This window comes from Pithys albifrons, chromosome 2, assembly GCF_047495875.1.
Source record: "Pithys albifrons albifrons isolate INPA30051 chromosome 2, PitAlb_v1, whole genome shotgun sequence".
In the NCBI taxonomy this organism is placed as follows: domain Eukaryota; kingdom Metazoa; phylum Chordata; class Aves; order Passeriformes; family Thamnophilidae; genus Pithys; species Pithys albifrons.
Window position 1 is genome coordinate 89,574,119 of NC_092459.1, and position 12,584 is coordinate 89,586,702.

Genomic DNA, 12,584 nt, shown 5'->3' on the forward strand with positions numbered 1-12,584 from the left:
AAACATTTTGTTCTTTGGTCACAGGTGCACAAGCATGGGACTTCACCAAAGGCAGCCCCTCTGCAACTGGGATGTCACACTGCAGTTTGACTCTAGGTCATGATGTCTGGTTTGCTGGGTTGAAGAGAAGGAAACAAGATGTGACATTGCTTTGGGCAAGGAAAAACAACAGAAGATTGAAGTTAATCAACCTCCCACAAGTGAACCCAAGCCTGCAGATTACACGGTTTATATTTATAAATCCAGAAATTCATAAATGTTTGTAATTTGTCCTTAATCATCTACTCCATGACTCAGATTCAGAGCATAGCTCTTAAAAATATCCTTAAACTTAAGCATGTGCATTAATCCTGCTCATTAAGTGCTTAAATGTTATACTTATCAGGGATGTTTCCTGAAGGAGACTAGAAATGTTTGTCTGACTTTTTGCTGATTACAGAAAGAGGATGCAGAAAAGAACTTTGTGCCTTTCCCCCTGTATCTTGGCAACACAGAAACTGCCAGACTGGATCAAATTCAGAATGCCAGGTAGAGCACCGTTCTTGGTAAAACATTGCTAGTGGCTTTGGTACATGACTTTCTTACCATTGCTTAGGAAGGAAAACCTACTGAAGAATAGCATTGAAGCTTCTGGCTGTATCATACACCCAAAAGAGCATGGCTCCAGAGCCATGCCTTGATCTTTTTGCAGTGATTAGTACTGCCAATACAAAATATTTAGGACCATAGTGCAGATCTTCTGACATTAGCCTAGGCTTTAAGTATCACCCTCTTTGCTTCTTTTAAGCAAAAATATGGGTCCTTGTGCTGCCTGTCTGGTTGTCTCAGGAACCAGCAAGAATTACAGCCCTGTTTTTAAAAGAAAATCTGATAGTTCTCAGATGATCTTAGGATTGAAGCTAGAGGTTAAGGATAACACCAACGCAGTCAGTTTTGTGATGGAGTCATTCAAAGCTATATCGTTACCATATGAATGTAACATAAGAGGATGTGACATCCCCAGAAAGATGCAGGTGTTGGCCTTCATTAGGCTCCTCCTCACCACACTACAGACTGTCTCTAAAGAGCAGTTTGAGCACCAGAGTCCCTTTGCAGACCATTGCCTAAGACTGTCTCACATGGATATAGTTCAGTGTTTCAAGTAAAAAATCCATGTGGACTGCAGGCTGAGGAGAGCATGACTAATGCTTGGCTGAAGTAACTTCTCCTAACACTTGTTGAAATTGAACTTTCTTACACTGCTGTTTTAACCTTTCCAAAGTCAACAGTCTGGATGTGAGTGGGCACAACCAGGAAGAGGAAGCTGCAATTCCCATTCTCCTGAGTAGCCATAATCATTCTCAACATTGGTATCATTTTGCTGCACCTGTATAGCAAACAATGCTGATGGTGCTTAAAACTGTGACTCCCACATGGTGATCCTCAACCTGCCACTGAAGTGGGAACTGCTGCTCCCAAGAGTGGTAACACCAACAAACGGCTGCTTTACACAATTGTATAGATGAGGGCCATTTCCTAACATACCAGGATATGTATGTATGGCCAGGCTTCACAAATGCAGATATGGGAAGGGCTCTCCCCACGTGGGTGTGCCCTTTCCAGCCTGCACAGTGGATTTTTTAGGTGAGGCACAGCGTGCACAGAACTGCCCCCACCCTTTAAGTCCTGAGGTCCATCTGCCACGGCCGAGCGAGCTTGGACAGTGACAGTGAAGTCCTCAGGACTGTCACAGCCCCCAGTACTAACCAGGGCTGACCCTGCTGAGCATCCGAGATGTGACGGGATGGGATGGCAGGGAGGCATTGAACTGCCAGGGGACGGTCCCACTGAGACTTGAACTCAGGTCCTTGGGATTTGGAGTCCAGAGTGCTCTCCTGTACACCACAGGACTGCCCAGCAGGATATGCACTATATCATTTCCAAATGCTCTGTGTTTGATCCAAACAGAGCTAATGCTTTTTGTGACATTCACTCAATGTGCAATTGCTGATTCTAAATATCAGAAATTGTGTTTAGTTAAAAATTCAAGCTCTTTTATTTTAGTTGAGTCCTTTGTAGGACATTTCCAATTCAGCTAACTGAAAATTTAACCTGGACTACTTAGCAGAGTATCTTGTCACTAGACAGTCTGAACAAAAGCTTTAGCAGTAGCTCTGTTTCCAGAGCTGGAAACTGGTAACTCTATCCTCTTTCATACCTTCCTTATTATGCACAGCCCAGTCTCTATTTGAAAGGGTATTTCTAACAGTTTCTGCAGCTTATTTGACCACCTCATCAAAAGTATACCTATTAAACCCAGAATTAACAGTTCAGTGATTGAAATTGCTCTGCTATTGCGTTTCTCTGCTACAGACTGATATTTCAAGTCACTTTTCCAGCTTTCCTGCGTGCACAGTTCAGTTTTCTAATGAGAATTCACAGGAAAAAAATTAATTTGAAAGTTTTGTTCTCTGTTTACTGTGAACTGGGAAAAGGTCTTCATTTTGAGAGAAGAAACATACTAATTCTCACCCACTGTCATGCAGTAAACAATAAGATGTTCAACATACCCATGCACAGCAGGCTAGAATTTCAACATCAGAAGGCACCATCTTTTTGAGGAAATATATTCAGTCCCTGTGAAAACTACTTTCTTAAAAGCAGCCTCTGGTCTCTCTCTCTCTCTTTTTTTTTTTTTTGGCAAGACAATGACATGATCAGCTGAGATTCAAATTTACGTGAAAAGAAGATTCAAGAGAAGAGAAAATATTTTATGGATATGAGCTGAGATTGGCAAGTCAACAGACACACCATTTTGATTTTTGATACTAAAACCTTTCCCCCATCTTTCAGTAAAAGTTAATGACCAAAATATAGGTCCCCAACGCTCTATTTGCTTTCTATAATAATGTATGCACACACGGAGAGTGACCCAATGAGACCTTTGTGACTTCAATGCAGAGAGGATTTCATCCTCAAACAGTAAGTGTGAAATAACCTTATTATTCTTGATTATATGCATCCTGTGGTATGTGACACTAGGATTCACTAAAACACTGAAGTGGGAGAATATAAAGTGAAAATTCTTAAGAATTATACATTAAGGGACAACACAGCATTTACTCAGTTGAAAATGAGATACAAGGCATGACTTTACCATCAACTGTGTTCCAAGAGCAAATTGAATGGGTTTGGTTTGGACTGCATTATTTTTGGACTTTGTTTTCATAACATTTGAGAAGCATGTTTTGATGAATCAATAATGTAAAGCAGTCCTGGGAATTATATAAACTGAAATAAAAGGCAAAATCACAAACAAAGATATTACAGATTAATCCTCTCTTGGCACCTATAAAGCAAAAAAGAACTGCAAAGCAAGGTAATATGTTTGCTGAAGTAATTAGATTCTTTTACAAGGTTTATTTTAGCCCTTCATCATACCTGCTTTTTCTCAAAAGGTACAGTTGCATGAGAATACTTAAAATAACAAATGGAAAGAAAACAAGAGGAGATAAGAGATTTTAAAAGAAAATTAGATATGAAATAAGCAGGCTAGAAGTCAAAACAAAAAAAGTTCAACTTCACTCTCTATTTCCATAGTATTTTCTGGCAATAAATGTAACTACTATAGTGGAATACATAATGCCTGTCTCAACATCACTATGATTCCAGTCTCACCTCTCAATTTTCTTAATTGAGGGTCTCCTATGTGCTTTGTGTCATCAAAACCAGACACCAAAAGCAACTTCTTTTCCAGTCTTTGTCCCTATCACTATCTGGAGAAGTATGCTTGTCACTTAAACTAGGAATTTTGTTCCACCTCTCTCATTCCACTCCTTTAATGTGTCCCAATTTAATTCTTCATCCTTCCTGACATTCAATATAGCCATCCTTTAGCTGTACAGCAAATCCTTCTGACTAATACTTCACATTTTATTCTGATTATTGCCATAACGTTCCCTCTTCAGTCATTCTCTGACTTTTAGTTTTATTTATATAGATTATTTTGTTAACATCTGACTATATATTGTGTGCATTCTGTGCCAGTTTATATTTGCTTGGTTTTAGATGTAATGCATTCCACAGGATAGAGGTTCCACCTTTTATTTCGTTTGGAATAATGTACATGTTTTTACTTGGGAAGAGGAGAGGAGATTTCCAGAAACATCAGTAGTATTAAACTCTAAGGACATAAGAGATTCAATCCAGTCCCTTTCGATGGAGGTGTGATTAATGACCAAGACCTTCCTACCAGTAAAAGCAGATAATCTTGCCAATCAGTTTTCATTTAACAGATGACACTATACAGTCTATTAGTTGTTTAGACGTGGAATAACAGCATTGTTAAGGAACAAGCCTCTACGTAAACCCTGTATGAAAGTTAGACACAGAAAGACTTTGATGTATTGTTTATATTTATTATTGTGTAGCTCTTAAAAGACTTTTTAAAATTGTTATCAGTCATTAACCTCTCTGTCCTTTGTTTCCCAATTAAAATCTCATTAACAGTAGATTACAGTCTAAAGACAATCCATTGATAGACATAAGGCCATGTACAATTATCACTGCAATCTGAAGAATACAAACTTTTTTTTCCCCTTTCAAACGAGTCCTACCAGCTGGGGGACCCAATATGCAGTTCACAGCCTCACTACTGAAACATTAGAAAACAAAAATAAACCATGCAATCTGTCTCCCAGTTTCGAAACTGAGATGTGCATCCATGACACAAGTCTGAGAACAAATCTTTCCACTACTGTTTTTGTCTCCCAGTTCAACTTTTACAATACTTAAATCAATCAGGAAAGTCAGGGAACTCCTAAAGTGAAATGAACAATTGATACATCTTAGCACCTTACTCCAACAACCATTTTTAACTTCATTTATGTTTTTATATAATTGGCTGTGAATAATTTCTTCCTGATTCTCACTAACTCCCTAAACTAAATTCTTTGTGTGAATATACTTTATTTCCTCCCAATTTCAGAAAGTTGCATTTGAGTTAGATTTCTCCAGAGGCCACTGAAAGTATCAAGAAAACTACTATGTGTGTCAAATGTGTATCAAATTTAAATGCAAAATAGTTAATATTCTAGTAGAGTACTGTTACATAATGCAATATGTTTAGCCACTAATCTTGTTGCAAAACAAAAGCCAAAGAAACAACTTTTATTGCACAAGAATTCAGGTAAATATATCCCCTTGGTATGCTCTGTAAGGTGATATTTTATTCATATCATGCATGTATAGAATTCTTTTCCAACTAGTACAAAAGTGTGATTACTTAACTCTATTTAAACAGGATGCTCAAACAGTTTGTTTAAAATTACCTAAAACTACGGCAACTGTCCCACCCCTCCGGACTTAAATAAACATTTCCTGCTTCTGATGGAAGTTGCACAGGCATACTGTACACAGAACTACATGCAAGCCTTCACCACCCTGAGACGAAGACTAACCAGGATGGCAGATTCATTTTGCACAACTTCAGCATTAGGAGGGGCAAACATAAAACCAAGAGAAAAAAAAGGTACAATGCTAACAAAAACAACAAAAAAGCTCTCTCCTGTTCATGGGATTCCTTTTTGAAGTTTACAGTAACAATCTCCAACAGGTCAGTACAACACATTATCTGTCTCTGATTTCAGTGTTTATACTCAGGGCTAATTGTGTTGTTTTTCCTGTTTCGTACCAGGGCTCGCATGGACTTCCAAATAAGAGTTAAAAATTTCTATGAATCCCCTATTTCTTGAAATAAATGTCCTGTACATAGGGACTGCTATCATAAATTTCACATGGGATATCTGCATCTTCCACTTAACACAAAATACATACATTCAGATTCTGTATTAGTGGATATTTTTGTCAACCAAACACTTCAAATTTCCCTCAAACTGGTGAATACTATTATAGCTAGGGCTTATTGCTCAGTTTAACTCAGCTTTGCCCAGTATTTAAATTCAAAATATTTTTTTTTTCCCCTGGAAGAATTACCTCAAAGTCAAAACACAGACCACAGTGAGTCAGAGAACCACACAAAACTGGATAAAGAAGTCTTGCAAGGTCATCCAGCTTATCCCACAGCTGACAGGCAGGATCAGCTGTACCTAGCCAAGGGGAACTAACCTTTGCAATGCTGCAGGGCAGTCTTTGGGTACTGTGAGCCAGCACTCGAAAACTGTGAACCTGAGCAGCTCTGCTGAGTGGACTCCATTTGCCCCCGAAGACCCAGAAACAGGAGTCTCTGCTAGTCTGGTCTGCTGGAGGGCAAGTGGGTTTGTCAGCCTCATTTCTGCCTGATATGCTCTGCTCCCTTCCCAGTCCTCTTGTCAGCTGCAAAAGCCAGTAGTGAACAGTATTCCTTGAACATATTCCGCCTCACAGGTCAGAAAATTGCATCAGTTATTGAAATTAATCTGATCATCTCTTAGAAATCATGACTGATCATAATTCCTTGACCTCCTCTGGCACAGTGTTTCAGTACTTACAGAAAATACCACTGGAACTCTTTTCACTGCTGTAAATCATTTGTGCTACTTCTTATGCTACCCTTACTCCAGATACCAATTCCTAGCTGTGCTGGAAGCTGTATAATTCTGTGCTTTCCACCTTTGTTTCTTATGCAAAGAACTGGTTACTGGTTTTTCTTGATTTTACAAATTTGATTAAAAAGTATTTCTATTTTGTTCATTGAGACCTCAGATATTATGCTGGCTGAGAGTCTGGGGGATAAAAAACTCTTTTAAGGGCTTGAGAATGGTTTCAAGAATGGTCTCAAGGCCCTTCTTGAGACATTGGAATAATTCTTAGAAAACCTTCTTTACCCCATCACACTATACCATGCACAGAGCCAGAAAAAGCTACAAATGGAATGCAATAAGTTTTCCAACAGTGCTTTCAGAATCAGTACAGAGGTTCTGAAAACCTTTAGTGAATTGCAGCCTATACCCATCTACAATGTGAGTCGCTGGAAACAGGTTTTTAAGCAAGATGTTTGTCTGAGATCTTCATAAAGCAGTCCTGGTATGTCCCTTTTGTCATGGGAGATACATGTTGCCTCCCTGTGGAATATCAATGGAAATTGGAACAGAATAGGATTCTTAATATGTGTTTCATGCCCCTCATTCATCCCATAGTACAATGAAACAAGGAAAACATGGCTAGTGTTACATACACTGAGATAAATTGGCTGGCTGGGGTGGGGGACTCACTACGTTCCAGCAGCAGGTCATAGAATGATGGAAATTACAACAAATCAAAGCAAGAAACATCACCCAGGACCTCGTGGGCACCACCTATACTTTAAAAAAAGTTCAAGGGATTTCACCTAGACTGGAACTCAACAAGAAAGCTTTATTTATTGATTTTTCCAAAGACATATCCAGCAATACTCTGAAGTGTTCAAAAGGAAGAGAAGCCAGCCTGTCCAAAATACATAGAGCGAAAAAATGTGCCATTTTTTTATCCCTTCAGCACTAATACTTGTAGAAAAGTTTAGTTAATTGTTTCAATTATTGATAGACTCTAATCCCACATTAAGCAGTCACTGATGTTAATATCACTTTTGATGTTAACTGTACCATGTCTTACTGTACCATGAATGCTGGGATATGAGAAAGTATGGTTATGAATAAAATCTGCAACTAAACTCTGCAACCAGCAGTCATGTATACATCAGAATAACAAATGAACATGACATCCCTTACACAGAACTATTTTCCATGTAATTTATGAATACCTGATCTTTGAATACAGTTTGCCTACTGTTCTTTCAGACAGTGAACTCTATCTGGACCATATTTACTATGCATTGGATTAGTTGGCGTATCAGGCTTATACTAGGTCTAGTAAAAAGAAAATATGGTTCAAAATTTCATTAATCCTGTTTTTTAAAACTGAAGTTTAGAGTAATTCAGTGCAGCACAAACAGAATGTGGGGAGTTGCCAGCCTGCTCTTCATGAGCTGTCATTTTACTCACTGAGAATAAAATTCCAGCTCTAGCTGAGTTTTGAAATAGAAAAAAAATTCATATAAGACCCTAAAACATGATCATGTGAGTGCAAACATGTTCATTTTTTTAGGTCCTTCTCAATTTAAAAAAGAATTACAATTTTGGATTTTATTCTTCTTGCTCAATAATGGATATTATATCTCCTCCCTATATGAATGTTTTCTGTGACACTTGTAATATAATATCTAATGTTATGACATAGTATCAACAGGGCTTAGTGGTGAGATTCTCTTTAGCTCAAATGGAGTTTAGCTCAGGATTAAAATTTTAATGCTACAATATGTGGAATTTATTAGCCAAGGGCATGCAATGAAAATGCAGAAAAAAATGACTTGCATTTGCATTTCGCCAGCTTGATCCCCTACCATCTAACCTTAGAAATGAACTAATTTTGGGAAAATCTTTAACCCCAAATTATCCTGGAGAGATATGTGTTCTGTTGGATATTTTGAGGGAGTTGGTGCCAATCCTTCAGTGTGCCCCAAGCTGCAGTGCAGGTAGCCACGAGCTGCACAGGGAGCTCAGGGGAGGAGAGCTGCTCCCTGGGCAGCAATCCTGAGTCCTGCCTGCCCCCTGAAAGCCCTGTGAGCAAGGACGCCAGAAGAGTGCCAGCTGCTGTAACAGGCTCCTTGTGCCCTTCCTCTCATATAAGGGAGAAACACAACTGGAATCCTCTGCAGAAATGGCGTGGTTTGTAGTTCTAGTCACTTCAAAAGGGGTATCAAGTAGGAAAAGCTTTTCAGGCCATTTCCCTAATACCTTCATTTGATGACAGATAAGCTGTGAAAAGCGCCTTTTATGAAATTCTTTGATCTCATCTTCTTTTGGTGTTGTTTGGAAAAAAGAACTGTTCTGGTGAGATAATTTTAAAGACCTCTCATTTAATGGCCTGATGCACATGACAGAAAATTATATCAAGCCTGTAAAATGTCATTATACAGAAAACATTACAATGTGCAGGCAACTATTAATATTCCTTTGTTCTGAATCTTATAGGGAAAACGTAAACACTGTTTTCCAAGTAGAACTAACGATGAAGTTTTTGAAGGCACATCAGAACTTCTAAGAACAACTTTTAACCTGTTTATATTCTACCAAGGAGCTCAGATAGAAATGGCACACATCCTAGGTATCTCCTCAGCCCCTAGGCTGGCTCTGATACCTTTATAATTTCTGTTTTCTTATGCTGTTTGGGCATCTAGTTTATGTCTTTTAGCACACAGGGAAACACATCAGATGCAGAACTAACACGGAACGCTCAGGGGAATGCAGTCAGTTGGTCCAGCAGCAGTGATATCAGAAGGAAAAGGAACCTAGTTAAGGAAGATAATGAAAACGAAAGGACAAAATACTCATCTGGCAACCATTCTCTGAGAAATCATCCAGTATTGCCAAAAAAAGCACCCCAACCTGAAGTAATTAGCTGAGTGGGCAAGTTTTAATATCACAGTCATGATATATTGGCAACAGTGCTATTTGTTTCTAGGAATCCAATCAGCTGACCTAAAGGCAGAAGTTGTCTTCTCAGATTTGTACAACTCAGTTGGGAGCCAGGAGGAAACTACGTCTTTACCAGTGAGTTACTTGTATAAAAGCTATCCAGTTGTCTGTTGAGATATGATTGCTAGTCACATATAGCAGAACCAGGTGTACTGACCCAAAATGGGCAGGCTACAGCAAAAATACATGTGTGTGTTTTATATTTAAAGTTTCACTGTTTACATTTTCAGAATTTGTAAGAAAAGAAAGCACAAATCTATAGATCTTCCCACTCTCCCCATGCAAGAACAAATTCTTGCCATTGCACTAGCCTGTGAAAGGAGTTATCTTGTTTTACAGAATTTAGTTCTAGAGAAACCTGCCTGCTTTTCCACCTCAGAACTGTACTTGCCCATGAACAGAGTAGTGAACACTGTAGAAGGAAGGAAGGCAATGCAAACAAAAAGTTACAAAAAGTTATTCAAACATTCAATATGTTGTACTGTAAGTTAACTTGGCTAATAGGAGCATGATGTGAACATCAGTGCATTTATTAGGAAAGAAGTAAAACAAAATTCCCCCAAAGCTTTCAAACATCTTTCATTGTAATATGGGAATGAGTGTTGGAAAACTGCTGCAGCAGGGTCAGCTTCTTTACATACTGCTAAATATTCCATTTATGATGCTCCATGTGTTAGAGAAACATTTGCTACGAGATGTTCTTTATCGCTTTTAAATTGCTATTTTTGCCCAAGTGAAATAGAGGGATGGTAAAAGACTGGTACTTTCTTCACAGTTATTTTTTTTACCCTGAAAAAGAGGCACCAAATGAAACTCATAAAACTAAATATAAGCATTAAAGAGAGGGCTTTTACCATTTTCTCTGTACTAACTTCTTATTCTGACAATTTCACAGTGTGTAGCTGGCTAGCATCTCTCTTAAATTCATCAGCAAGTCATTCATAACTAATGTTTCCATCTGAGTTCTCCTTTGCATGTTCTTCATACCTCCTTAGTCTTATAGCCAATACAATAATTTTGAACTAAGGGAAAGACCCCACAATTATTTACTGATGCACCTAGCAGCACACAGTATTTTGTAGTCAGCAATTTTACCCAAGTTGGACTACAATAAAATATTCTCTGGCCTTGTTTTAGGACTTGATTTTCTAATCTTTGTACATTAGACCAGGCCACTGACTCCTATAGGGCATTTTGTGAGATTAAGTGTTAAGAAACTGGCTTATTTATAATTTTAGAAAGTTTGCACTGGGGGAGGACAGGGAATCCTGTGCTCCATTCACAAGAAGATGAATGAAGTCTTTGGCAACATAAAGATATTCACTACCAGAGAAACAGCTCTTTATTATGTGAAGTGTTCCAGTAATGTTCCCATGTACTTAAAAATAAAGGTCAGCCAGTGACAACAGTTGGTTCTAGCTTGACAACACAGCAAGAAACTTCTTCTGCACTGTGATCATCCAGATGGAAAATTTATAGGAGATACTGTCATATCAGTTCACAAACTAGGCCCTAGATGCCAGAAATAACTCAAAGTCTAGAGTTTACTTGAACATGATGTTCTGAATAGAAAAAATAGTTGCATTTGTACTAATGAAACCTTACTGAGGATTTCAAGTTCCTTAAAACAAGACATCAGCATTGAGTAACTGTGTCTTCGTTCACATGAAAGAAAAACATCAGAGTATGTTTTTCAGTCTTTACCAAAGAGATGTTCTTTTTGGGAACTTGGCTGAGCCGGAAGAAAATAATGATGATAGCAGAAATGGAGATGTTGCTGTCTAAAGAAAATTAAGGAATGCTTCCATTTAGAAATGTCTAATTCCAGATTTTTATTCAAGACCTCTCTTTTCTTACAGGTTCATAGTACTGTGACAGGCACATTAACATGCTGAGGGCTCATTTCCTCAAACTCAAACTCAAACTCAGTAATTCGGACAGGACATGTAGAAAAAAACCATTGATCTCAAATGTATACTATTATTAGCTGTAGTACAATACCATAACAAGACCCAATGAAAGACCAGCTTTCCACTGAAACTGCACTTAGTAATGCAGATAGAAAGCTTCTCTGCACAGGTACTTGGTATATGCCAAGAAGAGAGAGAATTAGGATGTACAGGAAGAAATACCAAATAGGCAAAGAAACATGAGAAAAAGTGTTTGCAGGGCATCTGCTGCCTCACCTGAGTGAGCTGCAGCCTTTGCTGAATGCTGGAGCCACTGATGAAGCCTTGGGAACCACTAATCATTTTACTCAGCTCCTGGGATTGCATGTTGCACCTCACTTTTTACAGCCTATTTCCAGTTGAGCAAGTTTCAGCGCATTGACTGCAGCAATGAAAGAAGAGATGCTCATCTATGCTTTGAGAAGTGTATTCTTTGCTGAGAAAGGATAACACAAAATCACCACTGAATCAGGCTATTTGAGAAGTGAGACTAAAAGTTGCTAACTTCATGGCTGGTGCAAGGCCAAAGGCAAAACTATCTTTTCTTTGTCTCCTCATATACTACTTTTCTTACTCCTAGGCTGTCCTAGGTAACAGTTAACATAGTTTCATTAGACAGTGATAATACATCACTGTTACTCAAGATTTTTCAGTGCTCTTCCTGAAACCTCTCCATGGACACATCAGAATTCCCTTGTCATGGGGAGATGGAGGTCAGTATGAAGAGCAGCTCACAGGCAAAGCTTCTACCCTGGGTAAATGTTCTGAGCAAATCCCTGTGCAGCCGCTGTTGCTAAGCAGAAATGAGACAACCTGCTCTTCTAGAGACCAGCTGCCAGAGAGGAAAACTTAACCTTCAGATGCTCTCTCCTGTGTCTCTTGTACACACCACTATTCCGCTCACAACCTTGGTGTTTCATGCCCTGATTTGTTCTCATGCAGGAAACAACCACACAACAAAACCACAACAAAAAGGGAGAATGAAATTAGGACTAAAAAAGTTAACATTAAACATGATTAATACAGATTCAAATAGATATGTTGACTTCAAAATGAGCAATATATGCACAGATTTTCCTATTCAGTAAACAGCAAGAGGCCAGAATACACAATGCTGCCACATGAGCTGATACAGGGAGATGAG

General features: G+C 38.6%; 1 protein-coding gene across 1 annotated transcript in view; it reads right to left on the reverse strand.

The window, feature by feature from the left end:
- Positions 1-12,584, reverse strand: part of PRKCE (protein kinase C epsilon) — a 296,445-nt gene that overhangs the window by 55,313 nt on the left and 228,548 nt on the right. The window lies entirely within an intron of this gene.